The 25,947-nt window shown below is 36.8% G+C and overlaps 1 protein-coding gene and 1 non-coding gene across 5 annotated transcripts in view; one reads left to right on the top strand and one right to left on the bottom strand.

The window, feature by feature from the left end:
• NAALADL2 (N-acetylated alpha-linked acidic dipeptidase like 2) overlaps positions 1 to 25,947 on the top strand; it is a 1,658,577-nt gene that overhangs the window by 662,245 nt on the left and 970,385 nt on the right. The window lies entirely within an intron of this gene.
• LOC148778826 (small nucleolar RNA SNORD125) lies at positions 19,966 to 20,063 on the bottom strand. The gene has a single exon (XR_016038491.1). It is a non-coding gene; the product is annotated as a small nucleolar RNA SNORD125 (small nucleolar RNA).

The following is a 25,947-nucleotide window of genomic DNA, read 5'->3' as shown; positions in this document are numbered from 1 at the left end:
CCAAAGCCTTTGACTATGTGGATCACAATAAACTGTGGAGAATTCTGAAAGAGATGGGCATACCAGACCACCTGACCTGCCTCTTGAGAAACCTGTATGCAGGTCAGGAAGCAAAAGTTAGAACTGTAGATGGAACAACAGACTGGTTCCAAATAGGAAAAGGAGTACGTCAAGGTTGTATATTGTCACCCTGCTTATTTAACTTATATGCAGAGTACATCAGGAGGAACGCTGTGCTGGAAGAAGCACAAGCTGGAATCAAGATTGCTGGGAGAAATATCAATAACCTCAGATATGCAGATGACACCACCCTTATAGCAGAAAGTGAAGAGGAACTAAAAAACCTTTTGATGAAAGTGAAAGAGGAGAGTGAAAAGTTTGGCTTGAAGCTCAACATTAAAAACAAAGATCATGGCATCTGGTCCCATCACTTCTTGGGAAATAGATGCGGAAACAGTGGAAACAGTGTCAGACTATATTTTTTTGGGCTCCAAAATCACTGCAGAGGCTGACTGCAGCCATGAAATTAAAAGACGCTTACTCCTTGGAAGGAAAGTTATGACCAACCTAGATAGCATATTAAAAAGGAGAGACATTACTTTGCCAACCAAGGTCCGTCTAGTCAAGGCTATAGTTTTTCCAGTGGTCATGTATGGATGTGAGAGTTGGACTGTGAAGAAAGCTGATCGCCGAAGAATTGATGCTTTTGAACTGTGGTGTTGGAGAAGACTCTTGAGAGTCCCTTGGACTGCAAGGAGATCCAACCAGTGCATTCTAAAGGAGATCAACCCTTGATGTTCATTGGAAGGACTGATGCTAAAGCTGAAACTCCAATACTTTGGCCACCTCATGCGTTGAGTTGACTCACTGGAAAAGAGTCTGATGCTAGGAAGAATTGGGGGCGGGAGGAGACGGGGATGACAGAGAATGAGATGGCTGGATGGCATTACCGACTCGGTGGACATGAGTTTGAGTGAACTCCGGGAGTTGGTGATGGACAGGGAGGCCTGGCGTGCTGTGATTCATGGGGTCGCAAAGAGTCGGACACGACTGAGCGACTGAACTGAACTGAAATGTATTCAGAAGTAAATTGGATGAAGTTTTATTTTTCTTATCCCTACTTTCAACTGTATATCCTCTGCTGCTGCTGTTGCTGCTGCTGCTAAGTCAGTTCAGTCATGTCCAACTCTGTGCGACCCCATAGATGGTGGCCCACCAGGCTCCTCTGTCCCTGGGATTCTCCATGCAAGAATACTGGAGTGGGTTGCCATTGCCTTCTCCAGTATTTCCTCTAATAGTCCCTAAGAGAGGCTCCATAACTCTCTGTTCAGTTCAGTTCAGTTCAGGTGCTCAGTCGTGTCCGACTCTTTGCGACCCCATGAATCACAGCACATCAGACCTCCCTGTCCATCACCAATTCCCGGAGTTCACTCAAACTCATGTCCATCAAGTTGGTGATGCCATCCAGCCATCTCATTCTCTGTCGTCCTCGTCTCCTCCCGCCCCCAATCCCTCCCAGCATCAGAGTCTTTTCCAGCGAGTCAACTCATCGCATGAGGTGGCCAAAGTATTGCAGTTTCAGCTTTAGCATCAGTCCTTCCAATGAACAGCCAGGATTGATCTCCTTTAGAATGGACTGGTTGGATCTCCTTGCAGTCCAAGTCACTCTCAAGAGTCTTCTCCAACACCGCAGTTCAAAAGCATCAATTTTTTGGTGATCAGCTTTCTTCACAGTCCAACTCTCACATCCATACATGACCACTGGAAAAACCATAGCCTTGACTAGACGGATCTTTGTTGGCAAAGTGATGTCTCTGCTTTTTAATATGCTATCTAGGTTGGTCATAACTTTCCTTCCAAGGAGTAAGCGTCTTTTAATTTCATGGCTGCAATCAGCATCCACAGTGATTTTGGAGCCCCCAAAAATAAAGTCTGACAGTGTTTCCACTGTTACCCCATCTATTTCCCCTGTTACTTCAGTTTATTAATGCAATCTCCATATTTTAGATTTGCCTGTTCTTTTCTAACTAGTATGAGCTGAAGACAGTGGCCCACAGTTTTAGAGGAAGAAGTAGTAATGTGATCAGGCCATGTGACACCTCTTTTCATCTAGGATTGGAGGGAAAGAGGAGGGATAGTTGATGAAATAAAGAGGTGATGGGAAGGAGTCCCTGGTTCTGGCTCTATTGTATGGTAATGGCTCTAATGAATTGATGCTTGCCATGAATGTGTTGTTAGTTTCATCTTTGCTCCCTCATATCCTGAAGAAAATACCACTATCTCTTTAAAGATCTTTAAACTCTAGTATATGATGTCCACCCTTCAAATTGTCTGGTTTACTTGACCTAACAATTGTCCTCTTTTCTAACCCCATGCTCCCTCATGTGGAGCCCCAGAACCACTTCTGTACCCTTAGAATGCCACAGAAATAGGATGAACCTACTTGATATACCCTGGAGAAGGAAATGGCAACCCACTCCAGTATTCTTGCCTGGAGAATCCCATGGATGATGGAGCCTGGTGGACTACAGTCCACAGGGTCGCGAGAGACTTCACTTTCACTTTCACTCTTGATATGGATCACTTCAACAAGTGCAGAGTTTCTCAAATGCAGTTATGTTTGGCATCATGATCTCCAGCTGAAATATGTCTCTGTTGTTGTTGTCATTTACTTACCAAGTCATGTCTGACTCTTTGTGACTCCATGGACTGTAGCCTTCCAGGTTTCTCTGTCCACAGGATTTCTCAGGCAAGAATACTGGAGTAGATTGCAATTTCCTTCTCCAGGGGATCTTCCTGACCCAGGGATCCAACCCATGTCTCTTGTGTCTCCTGCATTGGCAGGTGACTTACCACTGAGTCACCAGGGAAGCCCAGGTTATGTTTTACTTCAACTTTAATAGAAACTCGAATTGAGTTTCACCTGACTCATTTCATTAGCCTATAAAATTGAATGTTGGAGGGGCCACCCGTTTTCTTCATTACCGTCCCACATACAGTGCTTTATTTTTCTTCGTAGCACATAAGTTTATTACTGATGATAAGGTATAATAAGGACTTAAAAGGGTGACTGCTCGATCCAGAATGCCTAGTTTTAAATCTTTGCTTCTACTGCTTGTTTTATGACCTTGAGCAAGTTCCTGAAACTTTCTGTGCCTAGGTCCCTTATCTGCAAAATGGAAAATAATAATTCTTAAATTATTGTGAGTTAACACAGAGCACATAAAATAGTACCTGGCATCAGTAAACATTCAATAAGTATTTATAATAATTTGCATTATTTTTACTGTCATTTTTTGAAAAAAAATTTGTATTGGGATATAGCCAATTAATATTGCTGTGAAAGATTCAGGTGAACAACAAAGAGATATAGGCATATATATACATGTATCAGTTCTCCCCAAAATTATCCCCTTGTCCAGGCTGCCACATAACATTGAGCAGAGCTCCATGTGCTACACAATAGGTCCTTGTTGGTTTACTGTTTATTTTAAATTTCTTTTATATTGGACTACAGTTGAGTTACAATGTTTAGTTAGTTTCAGGGAAGTGGCAAATTAAATCAGTTATGCATATACCTATACCCATACCCATTCTTTATAAGATTCTTTTCCTATATAGACCATTACAGAGTATTGAGTAGAGTTCCCTGTGCTATACAGTAGGTCCTTGTTGATTACATATTTTAAATATAATAGTATCTGTTATTTCCAAATTCCTAGTTTATTTCTCTCCCCCTTTCCCTTTTGTTAACCATACATTTGTTTTTTATGTCTGTGAATCTGTTTGTTTTGTAAATAAGTTCATTTGTATCTTTTTCAGATTCCTCATCGGAGAAGGCAATGGCAAGCCACTCCAGTACTCTTGCCTAGAAAATCCCATGGATGGAGGAGCCTGGTAGGCTGCAGTCCGTGGGGTCGCTAAGGGTTGGACACGACTGAATGACTTCACTTTCACTTTCACACATTGGAGAAGGAAATGGCAACCCACTCCAGTATTCTTGCCTGGAGAATCCCAGGGAAGGGGGAGCCTGGTGGGCTTCCGTCTGTGGGGTCACACAGAGTCGGACATGACTGAAGTGACTTAGCAGCAGCAGCAGATTCCTCATAAGTCTGATATCACATTTCTGTCTGAATTAGATCACTTAGTATAATAATCTCAAGGTTTTTCCATGTTTCTGGAAATGAAATTATTTCTCTTTAATGCCTGAGTAATATTCCTTTGCATATGTGTACCACATCTTCTTTATCCCTTCGTGCGTTGATGGACATTAGGTGCTTCCACATCTTGGCTATTGTAAACAGTGCTGCACTGAAAACTAGGGTGCATGTGTCTTTTTGAATTATGGTTTGATCTGGGTATATGCCTAGGGGTATTATTGCTGGATCATATGGTAGCTCTATTTTTATTTTTTTAAGGAATCCCCATAATGTTATCCATAGTGATTCTACCAATTTGTATTCCCCCCAACTGTGAAGGAGGGTTCCCTTTTCTAAACACTCATTCCAGTGTTAATTTTTTGTAGACTTTTTATATTGACCATTCTGACTGATGTGATATGATACCTCATTATACTTTTGATTTGCATTTTTCTAGTAACTAACAATGTTGACCATATTTTCTTGTGCTTTTTTGGACATCTGTGTGTCATCTTTGGAGAAATGTCTCTTTAGATCTTCTGCCCATTTTTTTTTTTTATTGTGTTGTTTGTTTTTCGATATTGAGCTGTTTGTAAATTTTGGAGATTAATCCCTTGTCAGTTGCATTATTTGCAAATATCTTCTCCCATTCTGTGGATTGTCTTTTAGTTTTGTTTATGATTTTCTTTTTGCACAAGAGTGTTTAATTAGGCCCTATTTTTTTAGTTTTATTTTTATTACTCTAGGAGATAGGTTGAAAAAAGATACTGCTGTAATTTACGTCATAGTGTTCTGCCTATGTTTTCCTCTAAGAGTTTTAGAGTTTCCAATCTTACATTTAGGTCTTTGATCCATTTTGACCTTATTTTTGTGTGTGATGTTAGAGAATGTTCTCTTAGGTTTTTACAGGTAGCTGTCCAGTTTTCCCAGAACAATTTCTTTAAGAGACTGTCTTTTCTCCATTGTATATTCTTTCATCCTTTGTCAGATTGATTGACCATATGTTCACAGGTTTATTTCTGGGCTTTCTATTCTGCTCCATTGATCTAGATTTCTGTCTTTGTGCCAATGTCATACTGTTTTAATGACTTCAACTTTGTAGTATAGTCTGAATTTGGAGAGATTGATTCCTCCAGCTCCATTATTCTTTCTTAGAATTGCTTTGGCTTTTCTAGGTCTTTTATATTTCCACACAAATTAAAATTATTTTCTAGAAAAAAATGCAATACATATGAATTGCAAGAATTTGTAGATTGCCTTGTGTAGTATAGTCATGTTGATAATGTTGATTCTTCTAATCCAAGAACATGGTATATCTTTCCATCTGTTTGTATCATCTTTGATTTTTTTCATCTGAATCTTATTGCTTTCAGACTATAGGTCTTTTGCCTCTAATACTATGCTGAATGAAAGTAGTAAGAGGGCATCCTTGTCTTGTTCCTGATCTTAGAAGAAATTCTTTCAGCTTTTCACTCTTGATAATAATGTTAGCTGTGGGTTTGTCATATGTGGCCTTTATTATGTTGAGTTAGGTTCCCTATACTTTCTAGAGGATTTATCATAAATGGGTGTTGAATTTTATCAAAAACTTTTTCTACATCTATTGAGATGATCATATGGTGTTTAGTCTTCAATTTGAAAATGTGGTGTGTCACACTGATTGATTTGCAGATATTAAAAAAAAAAATCCTTACACCCCTGGGGTAAATCCCACTTGATCATGGAATATGATCATTCTAATATATTGTTAAATTTGATTTGCTAGTATTTTGTTGATGATTTTTGCATCTATACTCATCAGTGATATTGGTCTGAGATTTTTTTTCTTTGTGGTATTTTTTATATATTTCTTTACTTAATGTTTATCTATACTCATTAGAATATAAGCACCTTGGGTATTCTGCTGACTGCTGTGTTCTCAGTACTCAGAAGCATTCCTGGAATGTTGTAGGTGCTCAAGAGAGAATTGTGGGAAAACTGAATGATTGAGTAATAAAATGAAGTCACAGTAAATGAATGAAGAGGGTATTAAGTTGCTCTGTGACCAACCCCTCCCTGTCACTCCCCACATCCAACTGGACCCCTGAATGTCTCCGTGAGCACATAAATTCTACATGAGCGATGCATAGGTCATGTTGCTAATAAACACAATAGAGTTCAAATGTAGGATAAATTGGTTTGATTTGTTAAATAGGCAAGTTTTAAGAAGAAAAATGGATCTCAAAATAGCTTTAAGTAGAAGTAGACTTTAATAATTGTGGGAAACAGAAGGATGAAGAAAATGGAAAGTGGATTAAACAGTGATCACAAGCAAGACCACTCCACCATTAGTCATTCAGCAAGTCAGAGTGAGGGTAATTTAGAATAAGACCAGATGTGGAGGGTCTGGGACAATGGACAAGAGTGTCTGACTTTATGATATTCACCTTTTTTTCTGTCTCAACATTGAGGAAGGGTATGCTTTTCCTGGTGACTCGGATGGTAAAGAATCTGCCTACAATGCAGGACACCCAGGTTTGTTCCCTGGGTCAGGAAGATCTTCTGGGGAAGGGGATGTCTATTCACTCATGGCCAGAGGTGCCTGGAGGCTACAGTACATGGGATCACAAAGAATTGGACACAACTGAGCAAGTAAAAAAAAATAAATAATATTCTGCTGTTTGTAAAAGTTGCTCAATAAGCATCAAGATTCATTAAGAAGAAGAGCACACATGGCTTATAAATTCCCCCAGGCTGTGATTTCTCTTTGGCAAGGGAAAAAAAAAATTAGAAAGGGTGTATTCTTAGATAAATGTACAAATGATTATATCAGTGTGAAGTAACTGGAGAAGGCACTGGTTAGAAGTATGTGACTTCAAGAAACTCAAACATTTGGTTAAACGAAATGTGTAGAATTATGTATACTTATGTTTAATTAGAGTTCTTTTGTTCATTCAAAATCTTTCTAAGTATTGGATTGTTCAAAAAGTTCATTTGGGTGTTTCTGTAAGAACTTATGGAAATATCTGAATGAACTTTTTGACCAACACAGTGTTTCCCAGATGTTCAGCATCTGAATCATTTGGGAAGCAGAATCCTGGGTTTTGCTTCAGACTGACTGAATCAGAATTCTTAAGGTACAGCTCAACTACCTACATTTTATGTAGCCCCTTCCTCTCTGTCAGCATTTGCTTACAAAAATTCTAGAATGCATGCCTTCAATCTATTTAGAAAGGGCAGGTAAAGCAGGTAGTCCTATAATAAAGGAGCTAATTAAAATATGAAGTGATACTCAATAATTTCACTAGGTCAGTAATTTGGAAAGCATATAAATTCTTTTATTTTTTATTTCTTTTATGGTAAAATGAACCAGCATAAGTAAATGTTTAAAATCTTAATTAAAATCAACATACCACTAAATTAGTTTTCAATGTTTTGTTTGTCTAAATATTACCTTGTTTATCTTTCTCTTACTTTAATGTCTCTTCTGGCCATTTTTGTATTTATATAGTTATCCCTTTTACACTTACCCATTTTGTATTTATTCCTTTTCTAATTATAAAGGTAATTATGGTCATTTTCAACAGTATGGATTTTTTTTAAGAAAACTACTAGTTTTCAATCTATGCTTTTGTTTTACAAAATTAGGTTCACATAGGATATACTGTGTTGCAACTATTTTTTCTATTTACTACTTTTAAGAAATATTCTCATAGTAAATACTTTCCTAATTTTCCTGCTGACCAGTATCATGTTTTGCAAACTGTTCTTTTTCAGTTTTCTATTCAATAAAAACCATGACATAAATGTACTCGAATAAATTCTATCTTCTCCTGGCTTTAAGTCGTAGTGTCATTTCTGTTTGAGTGGGATCCACTCACAATCAGTTCTCTATACTCATCTCTCTCTCATTTGTTGAGAGCTGCTACCTCTAAGGTAGTCCTGCTTGAGATCTGACAACAGGGTTTACTCCTAGGACCCTGATCCAGCCTCTTGTGGTTACACTTCTCATCCATGAAGTCAAGAAGGTTGAAAGACTCAACCTATAAAGAAAGAGAAAGCTCTTTAAAATTCAGACAGCTTATTACTTACATAGAGGACAAAAGCAGGATGCACCAAGGTGCCAGCTCTCCACATGCCTTGGTCCCCAGGACGATACTGAAACCAAAAGCACTAGATGATGTGATGAAATGGCATGAGTCCTGGCAAACATTGTGGCTGAGATGCTTCTGTGCTGTGACTAAGCCATTTATAGCCTGTAGCTATACGCCAAGCAAAAGAGCATGGGGGGAGAGAAAGCTTCATACCTGAGCAGAAACCAGAAAATGAGAAATTATCTCATGACAGCATCATGAGAAGATAGGGAGAAGGGAAGGAAATGATCTTTGTAACACCTTCTCAGATGCCTCCTATGTTTTCATGTTTTCAGAGAATAACATGGTGTTTAACCAGGACTTAGATGAGCTCGGTGATTAAGCCATGTCCACATGACCTATGTAAAGATATACAAGTTAACCAGGGATCCATGGCCAAGTGATTCCCCTATAATTGGGCCCAAGTGAATCCCACTGTTCCCCTACCCCAAGACTGTGTTCTGTGTGTACCTGAACCTGAAATTCCCTACCCAAGTGGCTTCATGCCTGCTTCTGCATCTAGTTGGAGCCCCTTTCTTAGGCAAAGGGGCAGCAAAATGGACTATATGCTGGTATATGCATCCTAATCCTAAGGAGTGACCAAGCAGGGGTGTTGGTATAGGTCTGGGAAGGGCTCAGTTAAGCAGGCAAGGGTATCTGCATGTTTGCAGGCCTCTGTGGGCTGGATAGTTACTGAATCAGATTGTAGGGAGGAAAGATGCAAGGGATGTAGAGAGGATGAACACTCAAATGTTTCCTGAATCCCATCCTAACCCTGATCCACTACTTAACTGAAAATACAGATTCTCATTATTTATAAGAGAGAGCTCTCAGATGAGAAAGCAGGCAAGAAGTTTTAGTTATCATTCACAGTAAAAAATCTTGAACCAAGATTCTTGTTAGAGCAAAAATAAATATTATATCATGTTTATTTGTCAATAAATATTATAAAACATATAAATATTAATAAATATTATAACATGTTTATTTGAAATCATGAAGTAGAATACTTATTTTTATCAGATTAGTGGGAAAGATACTACATAAAATCTGTGTATTTATATTCTTGGAAAATGTACAAAATAAAACCTTAAAGAATGAAAAAGAATGAAAGAAATAACATTGTTTTTGAAAGAAAAAAGAATGAAAAAAATAACATTGTTTACATGGAATCGTTTTAATAATCAGCTCTATATTAAGTCAAATAAAATAATGCAAAGTCGGTTGACTGAACTTTTATTGTCTGAACCACATTATTATGAGCAACATTCCACTCACCTGTCACAACTGTAGTAGTTTTCACAACTTTAGGTTTAGACGTTTGATGAATCAAAATTTCCTATTTTCCTTCCATAAAGATATCATCAAACTACTTTCAGACTAGCCATCCAATTGCCCTTGTTGTGAATTCAGCATATGAATATCTGCCACCAAATGCTTCTTTATTTCTGTAACTTGAATTTAACTCAGCAGTTCTTAACTAAGGGACCAAACCGGCGGTACCTTTTAGAATAAAGAGGTTATTTTTCCCAAATTGAAATGACCTATAACTTGGAATAACTGGATAAAAGCCGAGGACTTTTTATTTTTAAAAAAGAATTTCACATATATGGTGAGCAAATAATTTATCATGTAAACTTGGATATTATTGAAAAGGGGGAAAAAGGTGCTATTGATAATTGTGTTGGGGCAAGTGGTATCAATTGGGACTGTGCTAATCAGAACACATGGCCATTCTAACCATGGGTGATTGCAATTTGCTACCTAGTCAAAACAAACAACTCTGTTAGTGGATTTAGTCACATGGCGAGATCACATGCAATTATGGGCTAAAGAGAGTCCTTTTCTTGGCAAAAAAAACCCACTCTTTTTAAAGAAAAAAATACTTTTATTCACATAAAAGTGATATAGTATATTATTAACAAAATTTTGAAAGGAATTACATAGAGTTCTTGCATTTAATTTAATTTTTTAAATTTATTTTAATTGGTGGCTAATTACTTTACAACATTGTAGTGGTTTTTGCCATACATTGACATGAATCAGCCATGGGTGAACATGTGTTCCCCATCCTGAACCCTCCTCCTGCCTCCCTCCCCATCCCGGACCCCCCTCCCACCTCCCTCCCCATCCTATCCCTCTGGGTCATCCCAGTGTATCAGCCCTGAACACCCTGTCTCATGCATTGAACCTGGACTGGCGATCTGTTTCACATATGATAATATAGATGTTTCAATGCTATTCTCTCAAATCATCCCACCCTTGCCCTTTCCCTCAGAGTCCAAAAGACTGTTTTATATATCTGTGTATCTTTTGCTGTCTCGCATACAGGGTTATCGTTACCATCTTTCTAAATTCCATATATATGCGTTAGTATACTGTATTGGTATTTTTCTTTCTGGCTTACTTCACTCTGTATAATAGGCTCCAGTTTCATCTACCTCATTAGAACTGATTCATATGCATTATTTTTAATGGCTGAGTAATATTCCATCGTGTATATGTTCCACAGCTTATCCATTCATCTGCCGATGGACATCTAGGTTGCTTCCATGTCCTGGCTATTGTAAACAGTGCTGCAATGAACATTGGGGTACACGTGTCTCTTTCAATTCTGGTTTCCTCAGTGTGTATGCCCAGCAGTGGGATTGCTGGGTCATATGGCAGTTCTATTTCCAGTTTTTTAAGGAATCTCCACACTCTTCTTCATAGTGGCTGTACTAGTTTGCATTCCCACCAACAGTGTAAGAGGGTTCCCTTTTCTCCACACCCTCTCCAGCATTTATTGCTTGTAGACTTTTGGATAGCAGCCATTCTGACTGGCGTGAGATGTTACCTCATTGTGGTTTTGATTTGCATTTCTCTGATTATGAGTGATGTTAAGCATCTTTTCATGTGTTTGTTAGCCATCTGTATGTCTTCTTTGGAGAAATGTCTGTTTAGTTCTTTGGCATGTTTTTTGATTGGGTCATTTATTTTTCTGGAATTGAGTTGCAGGAGCTGCTTGTGTATTTTGAGATTAATTCTTTGTCAGTTGCTTCATTTGCTATTATTTTCTCTCTTTCTGAAGGCTGTCTTTTCACCTTGCTTATAGTTTCCTTGTTTTGCAGAAGCTTTTAAATTTAATTAGGTCCTATTTGTTTATTTTTGCTTTAATTTCCTTACTCTTGGGAGGTGGGTCATTGAGGATCCTGCTATGATTTATGTTGGAGAGTGTTTTGCCTATGTTTTCCTATAGGAGTGTTTATAGTTTCTGGTCTTACATTTAGATCTTTAATCCATTTTGAGTTTATTTTTGTGTATGGTGTTAGAAAGTGTTCTAGTTTCATTGCATTTAATTTTAAATGTGGTATATTTTTCATGTAAATTTTTTTCTTAGTTGAATGTCATGAATCACAAAAAAAGGTAGCATGCTACCCTCCTTTGTATTCTTTTTGCTGGAGTATTTTGACCATTTACCACTATTTTTCTAGTTTTAAATTTACTGGAGAGGTAAGCAGAAGAAAATAGTTCATGATGATTTAAAATAGGAGATTCTATTTGCAAAATGTTTACTGAGTACCAAGAGTTTAATACAGAGCAGAAAAGGTATATTCCATTTTCTCATACCACTTTAACTTACATAGACCTGGCTTTGAGAGATGCGCATGTGTGCAGATACATACCTGCTCACACGTCCATGTCTTGTTCTTGCATTTATTCATGCATTTTTATTTCTTTAGTTTTACAGTTAAATCAATTTATGCAAATGTATACCAACACTCTGTACTAAGAGTAGACTTCATACTTTTACCTTATAATGCTACATAGATCTTAAAATGATGCATGTAAGAGGATGCACACATGTACATGATCATAACCACACTTCTATACACATCCACTCACCCAGCCAATGTCCACCTACCTATTTAACATCTGTTTTTGGATATTTGAAAGACTCCTGAATCCATGTATCCAAGCCTGAATTTATAATCATGTCTTTCCAAACTGCCCCTCTCCTCTGTACCATTTTTTAATAAACTGGCCCCATTGTCCATGCAAATATGCAAGCCTCAGAAACCCATTAACTAGGGGAATGAACTAGTCTGTAACTTTTATAAGAACAAGGACAGGTTTTGTTTTGTGTTTTTTCATTATATGTACAGCATTTAGCAGGGTGCTCAGTATGAAATTGACAATCAGTATTTGTGGAATCAAGAAATAGACATGTAATTAAATCTTCTAGCCAAATGGCAGTATACTTAGAGGTGACATTTCCTCAGTGTCAGTGTGATGAAGACACAATACTCCAGAGTATAAGTCAGAAGACATTCTTTGCTCTTTTCTGCCCCATCTCAACCCCCACTTCTTAACTTGGTGGCATTTTCTGTCACTTTATACCCCAGTAACAATAGTACCTATGGTAAGTATGTTATTTCAAGGATCAATTGAGAGAATAAATTTGAAATGGTTTTGTAAACTGTGAAGTTATATATAAAAAATAAAGCCACTTATTTATACAATTCTCAATCATACTTTTATAGGCAAGTCCACAATATAATATTCAGTCTCTGTGAAGGGTGTTCATCCTTCTGTTTTTATCAGGATACATAGTATTAATCCTGCACTAAAATATGCAGAACTCCATATTAAAAAACATGCATCAGCTCAGAGCCCAGGAAATGTTCATGCCTGGGCACACACCAAGTAACTGTAGATACTGTGTCTGCATGCCACTGCATATTTACATTTTTATTCATTCTTTCTTTAATGCCTTAATTTTTCTGTCAGCCTGAAAAGTTGCTTTTTATTCATGCCATGGCCTTATTTTCTGCAACTGCCTCTTGGAATATATTATTATTGATATTTTGCATATTGTGGATATAGCACTTTTCAGTCTTAAAATTCACTTTTCATGCTGATGCTATGTTTTCTAGGTCTAGTGTCTAGAATAAATTATTATTAACACCATCTTGGAGTCTACTGTTTTTCACTTGGCAAATTTTATCTTCAAGATTGCTTGAAATATATCCAGTATAATTAATGCTTTCAGAACCTCTTAAGATATTGGTGTATAAGGAATCTACATTTGATATCTGGAGGTAGAGGAGACTGTGTTCGGTGTTTGCTGTTTGGGGTAATATGTTTGTAGAATGATTTGAAGTTTTCTTCAGAGAAGCTTTTCTCTTTCTCTAAACACTTATATAGTTATCAACTACACAAAGCTTTGGGGATTTTTGAGATTTTGTTCAGATTATTGGGAGCCAAGATTAGGGCTAAAATTGGTAACTCATTTATTTAATGAGTCCTAGTAATCCTTTGCTTATGGATGACAGACAAGAATCTAAGATACCAAGAGATGAACATTCTAATAAGTGTGGTTTCCATCCATTTCCTCAATACATTTACCCATATTGGTATGACACTTTGTTAGATTCTTACTACATTTCTTCTGAGCATTGCATACTCATGTAGGCTTTAGAGGTACTTGCTAATTGCCAGTAAAAATGGCATATATAGTTGATTCAAAAGGGATTTTTTTCTGTTCTGTTTTAGGCTCAATATCAGATCTGAAACAGGAATCAAATATATCAAAGGTGCAAAGAATGAGTAGAATGCAGTCTTTCTCCCTCCTCTCCAATCTGAAGCCATCTGCTCTTAGGATGTTGGTGTTGCCCTCTGTTACCTCATTTGTTCGGATAGTCACACCATAAACACGCTTCTGATCTGTTTTGCGATCTATCTCTTGTTTTGCAATGAAGCACTGCAACTATTATCTTTTTGGTAATTGATCATGAGAGTTTTGAGCTGCCACAGAAATTCAGGTAAAACCTTCATGGATATATATTCATATAATCTTAAACCTGGAAAACCAGTTGCATGTTTGTCACTGGTAACTTTTATAACATAAAATCTGACATATTTGAGCATTTATGAAGGGACAAAATTCTGGTTTCAGTTGCTGATGGTATTCCAAGTGACAAGTAGGTTGTTGACAGTTGTAAAGTAACTTACTCATTTTATGATAGCTTTAGGTATTTTTGGTCTCTAAGAATTCCCTAGTGTAAAATTAGAAGGCCATGCTTGTAGCATTTAATATTTTTTAAGTGTAATTGGTAGACTATATGTTCAACTGTTGAAAACTAATAAACTTTACATTTTGATGTTTATATAATTCCTATTTTCTGTTGTACCATGTAGGTTTATTAGATCGTGTTTTAAAAAAAAGAAGAAAATGTTGGTAGAGAATCTTATACATATCAAAGTCTAACATGTTTTGAATGTTGTCTTTTTTTCCCCCTTAGCATTTTTTGCTCCTGAATCTTACTCAGTTGTTCTTGCTTCTTATAGCCTAGATTGTTCTTTTTTGTTACAGTTCATTTTTATTTTGGTGGAGTTTTTCCTTGAGTGATTCTAGTCACAAAATCACAGGGTCAACTTTCTAATTTTTTAAAAATGTTTGAAGATGATTTTATATTCCCTTCATAATAGGCTGATGTTTTAGATATTTATAGATTGCTCAGTTTGTATTTTATTTCTCCAATCCAGTTCCAGCTCTGAAGATCTTGTCCTCTAACATAAAACTTGGCTGATAAGACCTCTAATAGTTGTCTGGATCTTGTTCCTTTGTAGAAAATCTGTTTTTCTATAAAAATCTTTAGAATTTTTTCTCTGAAATTATAAAATTTTGAGTTATAACTAAGTTGGAGTCTTAACTTTCATACTGATAGCACTCTCCATGTATACTCTGTCTCATGCTAAAACAGGCTTTTTAAAGAAAATTTCTATTCATTTTTTTTTTCTGTTCTTCATTATCTTCATTATCTCCTAGTATTCTTATCATATCTTTGGGATCCCCAAGTTTTTAAACTTATATATAAATATATATATATATTTTTTTTTTTTTCTTCTCTCATTTTTCCTAACATATGAAGAGATCTCCTTGATTGTTTCTCTTGGTTTGATTTTCACCAGTGTCCATTTTATTTTTGTCAAATACTGTGAATGGCCTGGGATTTTTACCTACTTGTGGCTTACAAGTTAGCCTCTCAGAGTTTCACAGATACAGAAAACTGAGTTAGAGACTGAGAAATGTATTACCCATGGCATCATAGGTTGCAGGAGCAGCAATAGATTAGCGTCAGTTTCCTTGCTCCTATGTCCCATGATGTGACTGCTCAAACATGAGAGAAATCCTGAGTTTTTAAAGAGAGCGTGAAGCGTACCTGACCTTTGCTCCAGTGGTAAATGCCATCTCTATCACCCAAGGCTGTAAGCAAACTGACCCTTTACTCTACAGGGAAACACTTCCACTACATTCCCCAAACAAAAGGCAGTTAGAGTTTTGTTTCACAAGATGTACTGAAATAAGAGAAACTCAAGTGTAGTCTGTTCATTGTTTTATCTATCCTTTAAATTTTTTCAACTTTGGAAACCTTTTATTTTTCTGAATCTAATATTTGTTCTCTGCCTGATTTATTTATTTATTTATTTTTCCTGGTTCATAATTGTCCTTTTTTTTAAGTAATTAATTTATTTTTTATTGGAGGCAAATTATTTTACAATATTATATTGCTTGGTTTTGCCATACATTGACATGAATTTGCCCCGGGTTTACATAAGTTCCCCCTCCTGAGCTCCCCTCCCACCTCCCTCCTCCTTTTATCCTCCCTCTGGGTCGTCCCCGCACGCCAGCCCCGGGCATCCTATAACAATCCTGTTCTTTGAAGAGGTGGGGAAGCATAACAGTATTTCAGGACACTTTACAGTGATTTTTAAGAAGTATCTTCTGTTCTCTAGGTCAGTGCTTCTTGAACTTCAGTGTGCATACGTCACCTAGAGAACACATTTAACTGCAGATTTAGTAAGCTTAAGGAGGGGACTTGAGATTCTAAACTGATAATAAAATGCTAGTGATGCCATGTTATTTATCTTTGGGCAGCAAATTGATTAGCAGTGTCTATTATATTTATTTCTTCAGGAGCCAGTTCTGTTTATCTTAGATTAGTTTTTCGTACTTCTAGTTTTCTTCATAAATCTGATGTTGCCCATATTTATGAACAGAGGTCTCAGATGGATAGTGATTGAACCAAATAGTGAAAGTGCTTTTCCCAGAGCCCTGATGATGGGTGAACTATGAATTTCTTCTCCAAGAAAAAAGAAAACTTACTGTAGGGTAATAGTGGAGTCAGCACCTCCAAAATATTATTTCTCATTAATAACAATAAGAACAGTGCCAAAAATTATCAACTTTTTAAGAGCTCTGAAAATATCTAAAAGTTTGCAATAATTAAAGGGATATTTATTCTAGAAAAACTGGCTTTTAATAACAGGTAGTCTGTGGCATTTTGACTTGTCCAATTTATACACCCACTTGCTCTTCCCAGCATTGTAGTAACCTTGAAAGCCATCAGTCCTGCAAGCATAGTGAAAACCAGTAGCCTAGCAGTCACTGGAGGGGAAAAAACTTATTTTGAAGCTCCCATTTCAAGATGGTCATTGTTTGACTTTTCTGGCCATCCTTGGAAATTTACACTACCAAGATAAGCCATCATTTAACTGCATTTAGAGCCTTCTCAATTCAAACAGCCTTTTCTCTGGGAGTACTGACTACTGAGAAACCATCAGTAGCAACTGTTTAATGCCAAAGTTGCCTAAGAAGGCCATAAGGGTTAGGGAAACAAGAAGCTGACCAAAGAATTAAAAAATAAATCTGGGAAATGAGATGTCTATTGACTGGGGGCTTTGGGAAGCTCTGACATACTTCTGAGAATATAGAAGTCCATTCATATATAAAGAACTGTGTCAAGGAAAGACTTGAGGAGTCAAAATCTTACCTCTGGTTGATTTTGAATTTCTGGACAAACAGGAAGTGAAAGTTAAGGTGGTGTTGTAAATGTCTGCCTGAGTGATACAGGTATGACCCATTATGTACACGAGGACTTTTGGCTTAGTCTGGAGATCTTCTTGGTTCTAAGAATTTGAGGAAATCTCTTTATAATTTATTAGATAACCACTAAACCAAATGAGAAGAAACTTCTGTGGATACACATGATGAAGATCACAGACTTTATAAATTCAGGCAAGTCACTAAGCAGCATCAGCAACAAACCCGGCTTTCCAAAGTTGCCATTATCATACAATTTAAGCTTTTGTCAACAAACGATACAAGACGTAAAAAGAGAAGAAAAGAAAAAAGGTTTGGATCATTCTAAAATCAGGAAAGAGGGGCTATTACTACAAGCATTACAAAAATGAAAATAATTATTTAGTAATACTATGATAACTATATCTAAAAATAAATTCTTAGACATGAGCTATTAGGTCTGACTGAAGAAGAAACTGAAAACTGGAACAGATTTTTAAGAAAAGATTGAATTGGTAATCAAAAAACTTACCACACACACAAAAAAAGACTGAGCCCATATGGCTTCACTGGAGAATTCTACCAATCCTTTAAAGAAAAATTACCACCAGTCCTTCATTGTCTTTCAAAAGTTACAGAGTAGAGAAATAATTCCAAACTCATTTTATGAGCCTTTATCACCCGATTCTAAAACCAGTACAAGCCATCAAAAGAGAAGAAAATCAATAGTCTTTATCAATATAAGTGTAAAAATCCTCAATGAAATGCTAACCATATTCAGTGACATAAAAAAGTATTATACACCATGACCAGTTGGGTTTTATCTAAGAAATATAAGGTTTGACATTTGAAAATAATGTTATAAATGCATAAATATAATATACCACATTAATAGAATAAAAGAAACCACATGATTTTCTCAATAGAAATCATCTCAAAAAAGCATTTGATAAAATCCAACACCCTTCATGATAACTACATTTGAAAAACTAGAAATGAAAAGGAATTTCCTCTCCTTGGTAAAGACCATCTATTAAAATTTCATAGCTAACATCATACTTAATGATGACATACTAAAATACTATTCCCCTGAGATCCAGATAGAGACCAGAATGTCTACTGTCACAACTTCTGTGTAGTATTGTACTGGAGGATCTACCCAGAATAATTAGGCAAGAAAAAGAAATAAAATCCCAACTGATAACAAACCAGTGGAAAATATCTCTAGTCCTAGATGACATATTTTTTATAAGACAGAGTGAAAAAATGGATGGGCAGTAGCTGCTAATGGGTGAGGGGTGGTCTTTTGGGAGTGCTTAAAAATGCTCTGTGAAGATTTCTCAACTTTGATTATGGTAAAAAAAAAAAAACCTTCTAAATTGTTCACTTAGGTGAATTTTATGGTGTGTGAATTATATCTCAAAAAAATTCTATGGGAGAAGTATAATGGAAAGATTAATGTTTTTAATGAAGAAAAATAGCTTCTGACTGTTACAGAAGAGAATTCTTTCATTTTTAAATGGATGATCATGACTATCAAATCTCTGTGGTATTTAGACTCCATTTAAAGTATAAATGGAAAAGAAAAAAACAAACAGCACTGGATGTGCATTTTATGCCAATATATACAATAGATTGGAGTTTCAGCTTCAGCATCAGTCCTTCCAATGAACACCCAGGATTGATCTCCTTTAGAATGGACTGGTTAGACCTCCTTGCAGTCCAAGGGACTCTCAAGAGTCTTCTCCAGCACCTCCGGGAGTTGGTAATGGACAGGGAGGCCTGGTGTGCTGTGATTCATGGGGTCGCAAAGAGTCGGACACGACTGAGCGACTGAACTGAACTGAACTGATACAATAGATTAGGTCTCCCTTGGTGGCTCAGTCAGTAGAGAGTCTCCTTGCAATGCACGAGACCTGGGCTCAATCCCTGGGTTGGGAAGATCCCCCAGAGAAGGAAATGGCAACCCATTCCAATATTCTTGCCTGGAGAATTCCATGGACAGGAGAGCCTAATGGGCTACAGTCCATGGGGTTATAAAAGAGTTGGGCATGACTGAGTGACTAACACTTTCACTTTCATGCAATAGATTGAAAATAATCTCTCATTAAATGGCATCAAATTAAAAATGTGCTAAAGGAAAAAAAACATTTCCCAAGTTTTTCAGGGATGGGGAATGGAAATGAATCTCTGTAATTTCTAGGATATGGAAAGTTTTATGCTGGGAATGAAAACCTTTTGCCATGCTACTTGAAGGAAATATTAAGATCAGCATTGTGAGGATATGCTGGAAGATCATTGGAAATGCAGATTCTCTGGCCCTGGACTGGACCTACTGAATCAGACTCTGTATTTTATAAAACTGCCGAGATTCAATTCATAAGTACATCGAGTTTGAGAAGCAAGACATTCCTTTGACTACTTAGTGGTTGGGCCACCCAACCTTGGTTCTCTTTTCCTCTGTGTCTACTCTGGGAATGTGGAGTTGTTGCTGGTGGTGGTGGTTGTTTAGTTGCTAAGTCGAGTCTGACTCTTGCGATCCCATGGACTGTAGTATGCCAGGCTCCTCTGTCCATGGGATTCTCCAAGCAAGAATACTGGAGTGGGTTACTATTTCCTTCTCTACTAAATGGGGCTTAATGGCATAGACCTCACTGGACCGTGAAGGGGCTCAAGAGAGACAAAGGCTCCTAAAGTTCTCGACACAAGGCTTGGTACCCAGGAAGTTTTCCACACACAGTAAATTCACTGTGAGCAATGATCAGGAACACTCCTGGGGGCCTGCAGGATTCCCTGAGGGAAATGAGCAGAATGCCCACCTCCCCAGTCTGACAGAGGGCTGGAAAACACTGGTGCACAGGCTCTCCTTGAGGAAGCAGCCCCTTCAGTCAACTTCTTAGAGGCTCAGTTTACTCATCACCAGAGCCACCTCAGGAAGAAGGATCATCAGGAGAGAATATGGAGTTACCGTCTGTATATTCAGTTTTACCTCTCAGGCTTCAATCATCCCTAGCAGAAACCGACAGAGATAGAAACTATACTTTTTTGATAGTGCATTCCTGACTTGAGCCTAAAGCCAGATTACCAGTTGCTCTGTTTCCTTCTTTGGGGAAAGGAGAGCCCCAGATGCCTCAGTTGTTTCAAGTGGAATTTTTAACTAGAGTAAGGCTATGTTCACACTGACTTTTAATTTTCCTTGACTCTAAGCTTGGAGATGCTTTTCTCACCCCTCTTAGTCAGGCCCCATGTTTGGTTACTGCCTGGATTTGGCAACCTAATTTCCTAAATATTCTTCCTCCATCAATCCAATTGTATCTCAGCACCTGAAAGGTTTCAGGTCCATAGATGCTTTTAATTCTTACACATCACTGCTATCCCAGTTCCTTTCTCTTATTGTTATAGTTATTTTATTTATTGTGGAAGTTCACTGGGTTTTTAAGAAACAAGGGATTATAGAAGCATGTGTTTGTTATTCCATCTTTACCCAAAAGTCATCAATCATTTTAAAAATTCAATTGTGTTTGATAAAGCAAAGAAGCATTAGAAACATTTTGTTTCCTTTTCATGTGTTACTAGTGAAATTGAAGTATTTTCTAAATGTAGATTTTCGAATTGTGTTTTGTGAATTGCCTGAATTGTCTCTTAGTTTTTTTTTCTGTTTTATAGACATTCTTAACATAATCTTATTGGAGAAGGAAATGGCAACCCACTCCAGTATTCTTGCCTGGAGAATCCCAGGGACAGAGGAGCCTAGTGGGCTGCCATCTATGGGGTTGCACAGAGTTGGACACGACTGAAGCGACTTAGCAGCAGCAACATAATCTTAATCTTTTGTTCATCAAGTGTACTATAAATATTTAATCTTTTTGACTTGCTACTTTTTATGCATATAGAAAATTTAAGTTTTGATTTGCCAAATCTATCCATTTTTAATGTGCATTTTTGTCTTCTATTCTGTGTGTTTATATATATATATACACACACATACACACATATTCCTTATTTTTCTTCTGAGTAATTTTCAAAAGTTTTTCTGTAATATGTGCAAAATGTTTAAAATCCAGCTGAGGTTTATTTTTATGATTATTTTACAGTAAATATTTAAGATGACTCTGCTTTGTTTCTGATGTTATTAACCAGTTTTCCAGCTTTTACTTATTGAATGTCTTATCTTTCTAGTTTTAAAATACTAACATTTTCATATTCTCATAAATTTATTTGACCATGGTATTTCTATAATTCTACAAAAATTTAAAAAAACATAATTGTTTTAACCTCCTTATCCACTCATGCTAAGTAAATTTTATGAAAATGAAATAGAATAGGTATTTCTTTTAGCAGTGTAATAATGATTGTTGTTCACTCAGGGACTTTGATAAATAAAGTTGCTAGGTTTTTCTTCTTGAGTTGACAAGTATATAATAATTTCATTTTTAAAATGTTTATTGAGAATGTACTTAAAGTTGTGGCATATATATAACTATTCAACTTCTTCCCTGAAAAATCTAAAATAAAACAAACATGACTATTTTTCTGGGCTCCAAAATTACTGAAGATGGTGATTGCAGCCATGAAATTAAAAGACGCTTACTCCTTGGAAGGAAAGTTATGACCAACCTAGACAGCATATTAAAAATCAGAGACATTACTTAGCCAGCAAAGTCTGTCTAGTCAAGGCTATGGTTTTTCCATTGGTCATGTATGGATGTGAGAGTTGGACTATAAAGAAAGCTGAGCACCAAAGAATTGATGCTTTTGAGCTGTGGTGTTGGAGAAGACTCTTGAGAGTCCCTTGAACTGTAAGGAGATCCAACCAGTCCATCCTAAAGGAGATCAGTCCTGGGTGTTCATTGGAAGGACTGATGTTGAAGCTGAAACTCCAATACTTTGGCCACCTGATGCGAAGAGCTGACTCATTTGAAAAGACCCTGATGCTGGGAAAGATTGAGAGCAGGAGAAGGGGACGACAGAGGATGAGATGGTTGGATGGCATCACCAACTCGATGGACACGGGTTTCGGTGGACGCCGGGAATTGGTGATGGACAGGGAGGCCTGGCGTGATGTGATTCATGGGGTCACAGAGAATCGGACATGACTGAGCAACTGAACTGAACTGAACTGAAATAAACTTTGTAAGTTTACTCAAATGCACTTTCAAGTTTGGGTAAGTCAGAAGCTTCCCTGGTGTTCAGATAGTAAAGAATCTGAGCAGGAAACCCGGGTTCAATCCCTGGGTTGGGAAGGTACCCTGAAGAAGGAAAGGGCAGCCTACTTCAGTATTCTTGCCTGGGAAATCCCATGGACAGAGGAGTCTGGCAGGCTCATGCAGTCACACAGAGTCAGATGTGACTGAGTGACTAACAGTTTCACTTTCAGATGCTTTAGATATAATCTTATTAAAATCTTCAGTATAATTTTCACTTTAATATTTCAATAAAATGATATCAAAGAATGAAATGATCTGACAAAATTTTATATATATTAAAGCATAGGTGAAAAGCCCTGGCATTTTACAAACAGTTTATCCTAATTCCTATATCTGATATTCACTTTTCATATATTCACAACTGGCAAATACCTAGTTTTAAAGAACACTTTTGTGTGTGACCTTTGAAGAAAATTATCAATGTCTTTGTTTAGAGTGCAGAGGGCATGGATTTCACAGAGCATTTCCCACTAAATGGAGTTTATTACTCCAATATCATGGCCATGTTGTCAGGAAGTGGCACTTCATTAAGATAATGTGACCTTTAGAATATTCTTCCAACATTTTACTATGTCTTTGGTGGTGGTATTTGTACTTTAATTTATGTATCTTTTTGATAATTTGGAAATAAGAGTAGAACCTTCAATTACATTTTATTTGCCTTCAAGTATACATTGTGTGTGAGCTTTGTTTTTTCCCTTCTTCTAAAATGGCAAAAAATGTCAAGTGAAGGATTTTTGTTCAAAGTAGGGATTATCTGCCAGGAAAGTGTCTTTCAAAGTTAAATTGGTAAGTGTATGCCTATTGTAGAGAGAGAAAATGGCTATGTAGAAGAAAGCAAAAATTGTTCTTCACTTCATTTTCAAAAAAAAAAAAAGTTGAGAAGGGCCCCCAAAGACTTTTCTTGTTTCATTGTCATGAGACTATATTTTCAGTGTGCTTTCTGTGGTAAACTTAAAATTGTTCATTCTGGATTATCACTGAAATTGATACTTAAATTCTAAGTCCACTTTTATGTAAGAGCCAAAGTATGCAATTTAATGGAAAGAGGGAAAGATGACGGTTCTGATTAGGCTGGAGTGGCAGTTCCCCAGAACCATTTCTGGGTCACTTTGGTTTTTATTTATTGGATTGAATTTTATGATCATAATTGAATCTTTCACTTGAGTGTCTTGAAATATATTTGTGACCAAGAATTGTTTCTGTATTAATTTGTAGACCGTGTTATGTGCCAGAGTGTGTATTTCTTAGTCACATCCTAGTTTTAACATTGGGATTGTCTTTGGATATATGTAAAATAGAGCATTCATGTTACACCTTTAGAGTGGTAATATTAGGTAAAATGGCAGAAACATATGGTGGCATGAAAGCTGAGCTAGGGAGTTTACGGTTCTTCTACTAGATATGTGGCCTTTGGCAAACTCTTTAGCTTCCCAAGCTTTAGTTTCTGTTTAAAACAAACAAACAAACAGACAAAAAACCAGTGCCAGTTTAATGGTTTTAAAAATAAAAGTTGATTTTTCTAATACAACCAGAAGATAGGAAGTGGGTAGTCCAGAGTTGATGGAACTGCTTATGCTCTCATCAGAGACTTCATTATTTGTCTTTCCTCTCCGTTTGTGTTTGTGGTCCTGCAGTCACAAGATAACTGCTAAACTTCCATGTATCGTGATAGAATTACAGGCAGGAAGAAATGAATGGCAATATTTTTTTCTTGATGAGGTTTAACCATTTTACTGAGGAAAAAGATGATTCATCCCTAGTAGAAATCTCTCTATATATTTCATTAGCTAGCATGGTATTACTTAATGTTTCCTAGCTGCAAGGGAGGCTTAGATATCAAGTGCTTAGTTTTCTGGACTTTATAATAAGACAAGAATTAAACTAATATGTAATATGAGCCACAATTGAAGACTTATATAAACAAAGTTTCTTTAACATAGTAGAAATAGTTGAAAGGAGTTAATAATACCATTATATTTTATTTTGATCATATTTGTTTGAGAATGTTGTTTTTAGTTCTGAGTGTGTAGAAGACAAGGCACCTTCAAAAATATGTGGAGAGAATGTGAGTTGTTCTGAAATTATGTCATGCAGGAAAGAACTAAAAGAAGTTGGGCTGTTTCACTTGGATAAGATAAGATTTATTAGAGGCCAAACAGTTATCCAAATCTTTGAAAGAGGAAATATATCAATACTTACTATGCGCTAATAGAACTAGCACCTCTGAGGAAGACAGTTTTTGGGTCAGTTCGAAAGTGTTTGCTAAGAAATCAGGGCTGTAAACTTGTGCTTTTGTTAAATTAAAATGAGCCAACAGTTCATAGAGTGTGCAAATTGAGGATGGAAATTTCTCAAGCTGATGTTTATAGTTCCCTCCATCTCTAAGATTTGGCAGTTCTTTTCACTTGTGACTATGGCCTGTATTAGTCAAGATTCTCTAGAGAAACTAAAACAATAGAATGAGTTTGTGTGTGTGTGTATGTATGTGTGTATTAGAAGGAATTGGTTCATGTGATTATGGAGGCTGGCATATGCCAAGATCTTCAGGGTAAGTGAGCAAGCTGCGAGAGTTGACAATGTAGGTCCAGTTCAAAAGTTGGCAAGTCAAGCACAAGGAAGAACCTCTATTTTAGTTTAAGTCCAAAGGCAAAAGAAAAGCTCATGTCCAACTTCAAAGACTATCAGGCAGGAATAATTCTTTCTTACTTGGGAGATGTCAACATTTCTGTTCTTTTCAGGCCTTTAGCTGTTTGAATGAGTCCTGCTCACTTTAGAGAGGGCAATGTGCTTTACTCATTTTACCTATTTAAATATTCATCTTACCCAGAAACATCCTTATGAAAACACCCAGAATAATGTTTGATCAAATATCTTAGCATCCTGAGACTCAGTCAAGTTGACACATAAAAGTAGCCACCACATGGTGAAAATGAATAATTCTTCAATGATATATTTTATATTGCCACAAAGCAAATTATCACAATGAATTGGCTTAATACAAAATTATTATCTTGGTTTTCATAAGTCAAGGGTTCAGGTGTTGCTTAGCAGAGTCCATGGCTCTGGGTTTTAAAAGACTACTGTCAAGATTAGCCAGGCTGCCTTTCTTTCTAGAGTTTGTGGTCCTCTAGAAGTGGTTAGCACAACAAACCAAAGAAAAACAACACCCAGTTTTGGATGTGACTGGTGATAGAAGCAAGGTCCGATGCTGTAAAGAGCAATATTGCATAGTAACCTGGAATGTTAGGTCCATGAATCAATGCAAATTGGAAGTGGTCAAACAGGAGATGGCAAGAGTGAACGTCGACATTCTAGGTATCAGCAAACTAAGGTGGACTTGAATGGGTGAATATAACTCAGATGACCATTATATCTACTACTGTGGGCAGGAATCCCTTAAAAGAAATGGAAAGCCATTATGGTCAACAAAAGAGTCTGAAATGCAGTACTTAGAAGCAATCTCAAAAACGACAGAATGATCTCTGTTCGTTACCAAGGCAAACCATTCAATAGCACAGTAATCCAAGTCTATGCCCTAACCAGTAACACTGAAGAAGCTGAAGTGGAATAGTTCTATGAAGACCTATAAGACCTTTTAGAACTAACACTCCAAAAGACATACTTTTCATTATAGGGGACTG

This window comes from Moschus berezovskii, chromosome 1, assembly GCF_049115385.1.
Source record: "Moschus berezovskii isolate FMDL1 chromosome 1, NW_MosBer_1.0, whole genome shotgun sequence".
NCBI lineage: Eukaryota > Metazoa > Chordata > Mammalia > Artiodactyla > Moschidae > Moschus > Moschus berezovskii.
This window is presented reverse-complemented; position numbering and strand designations above follow the sequence as displayed.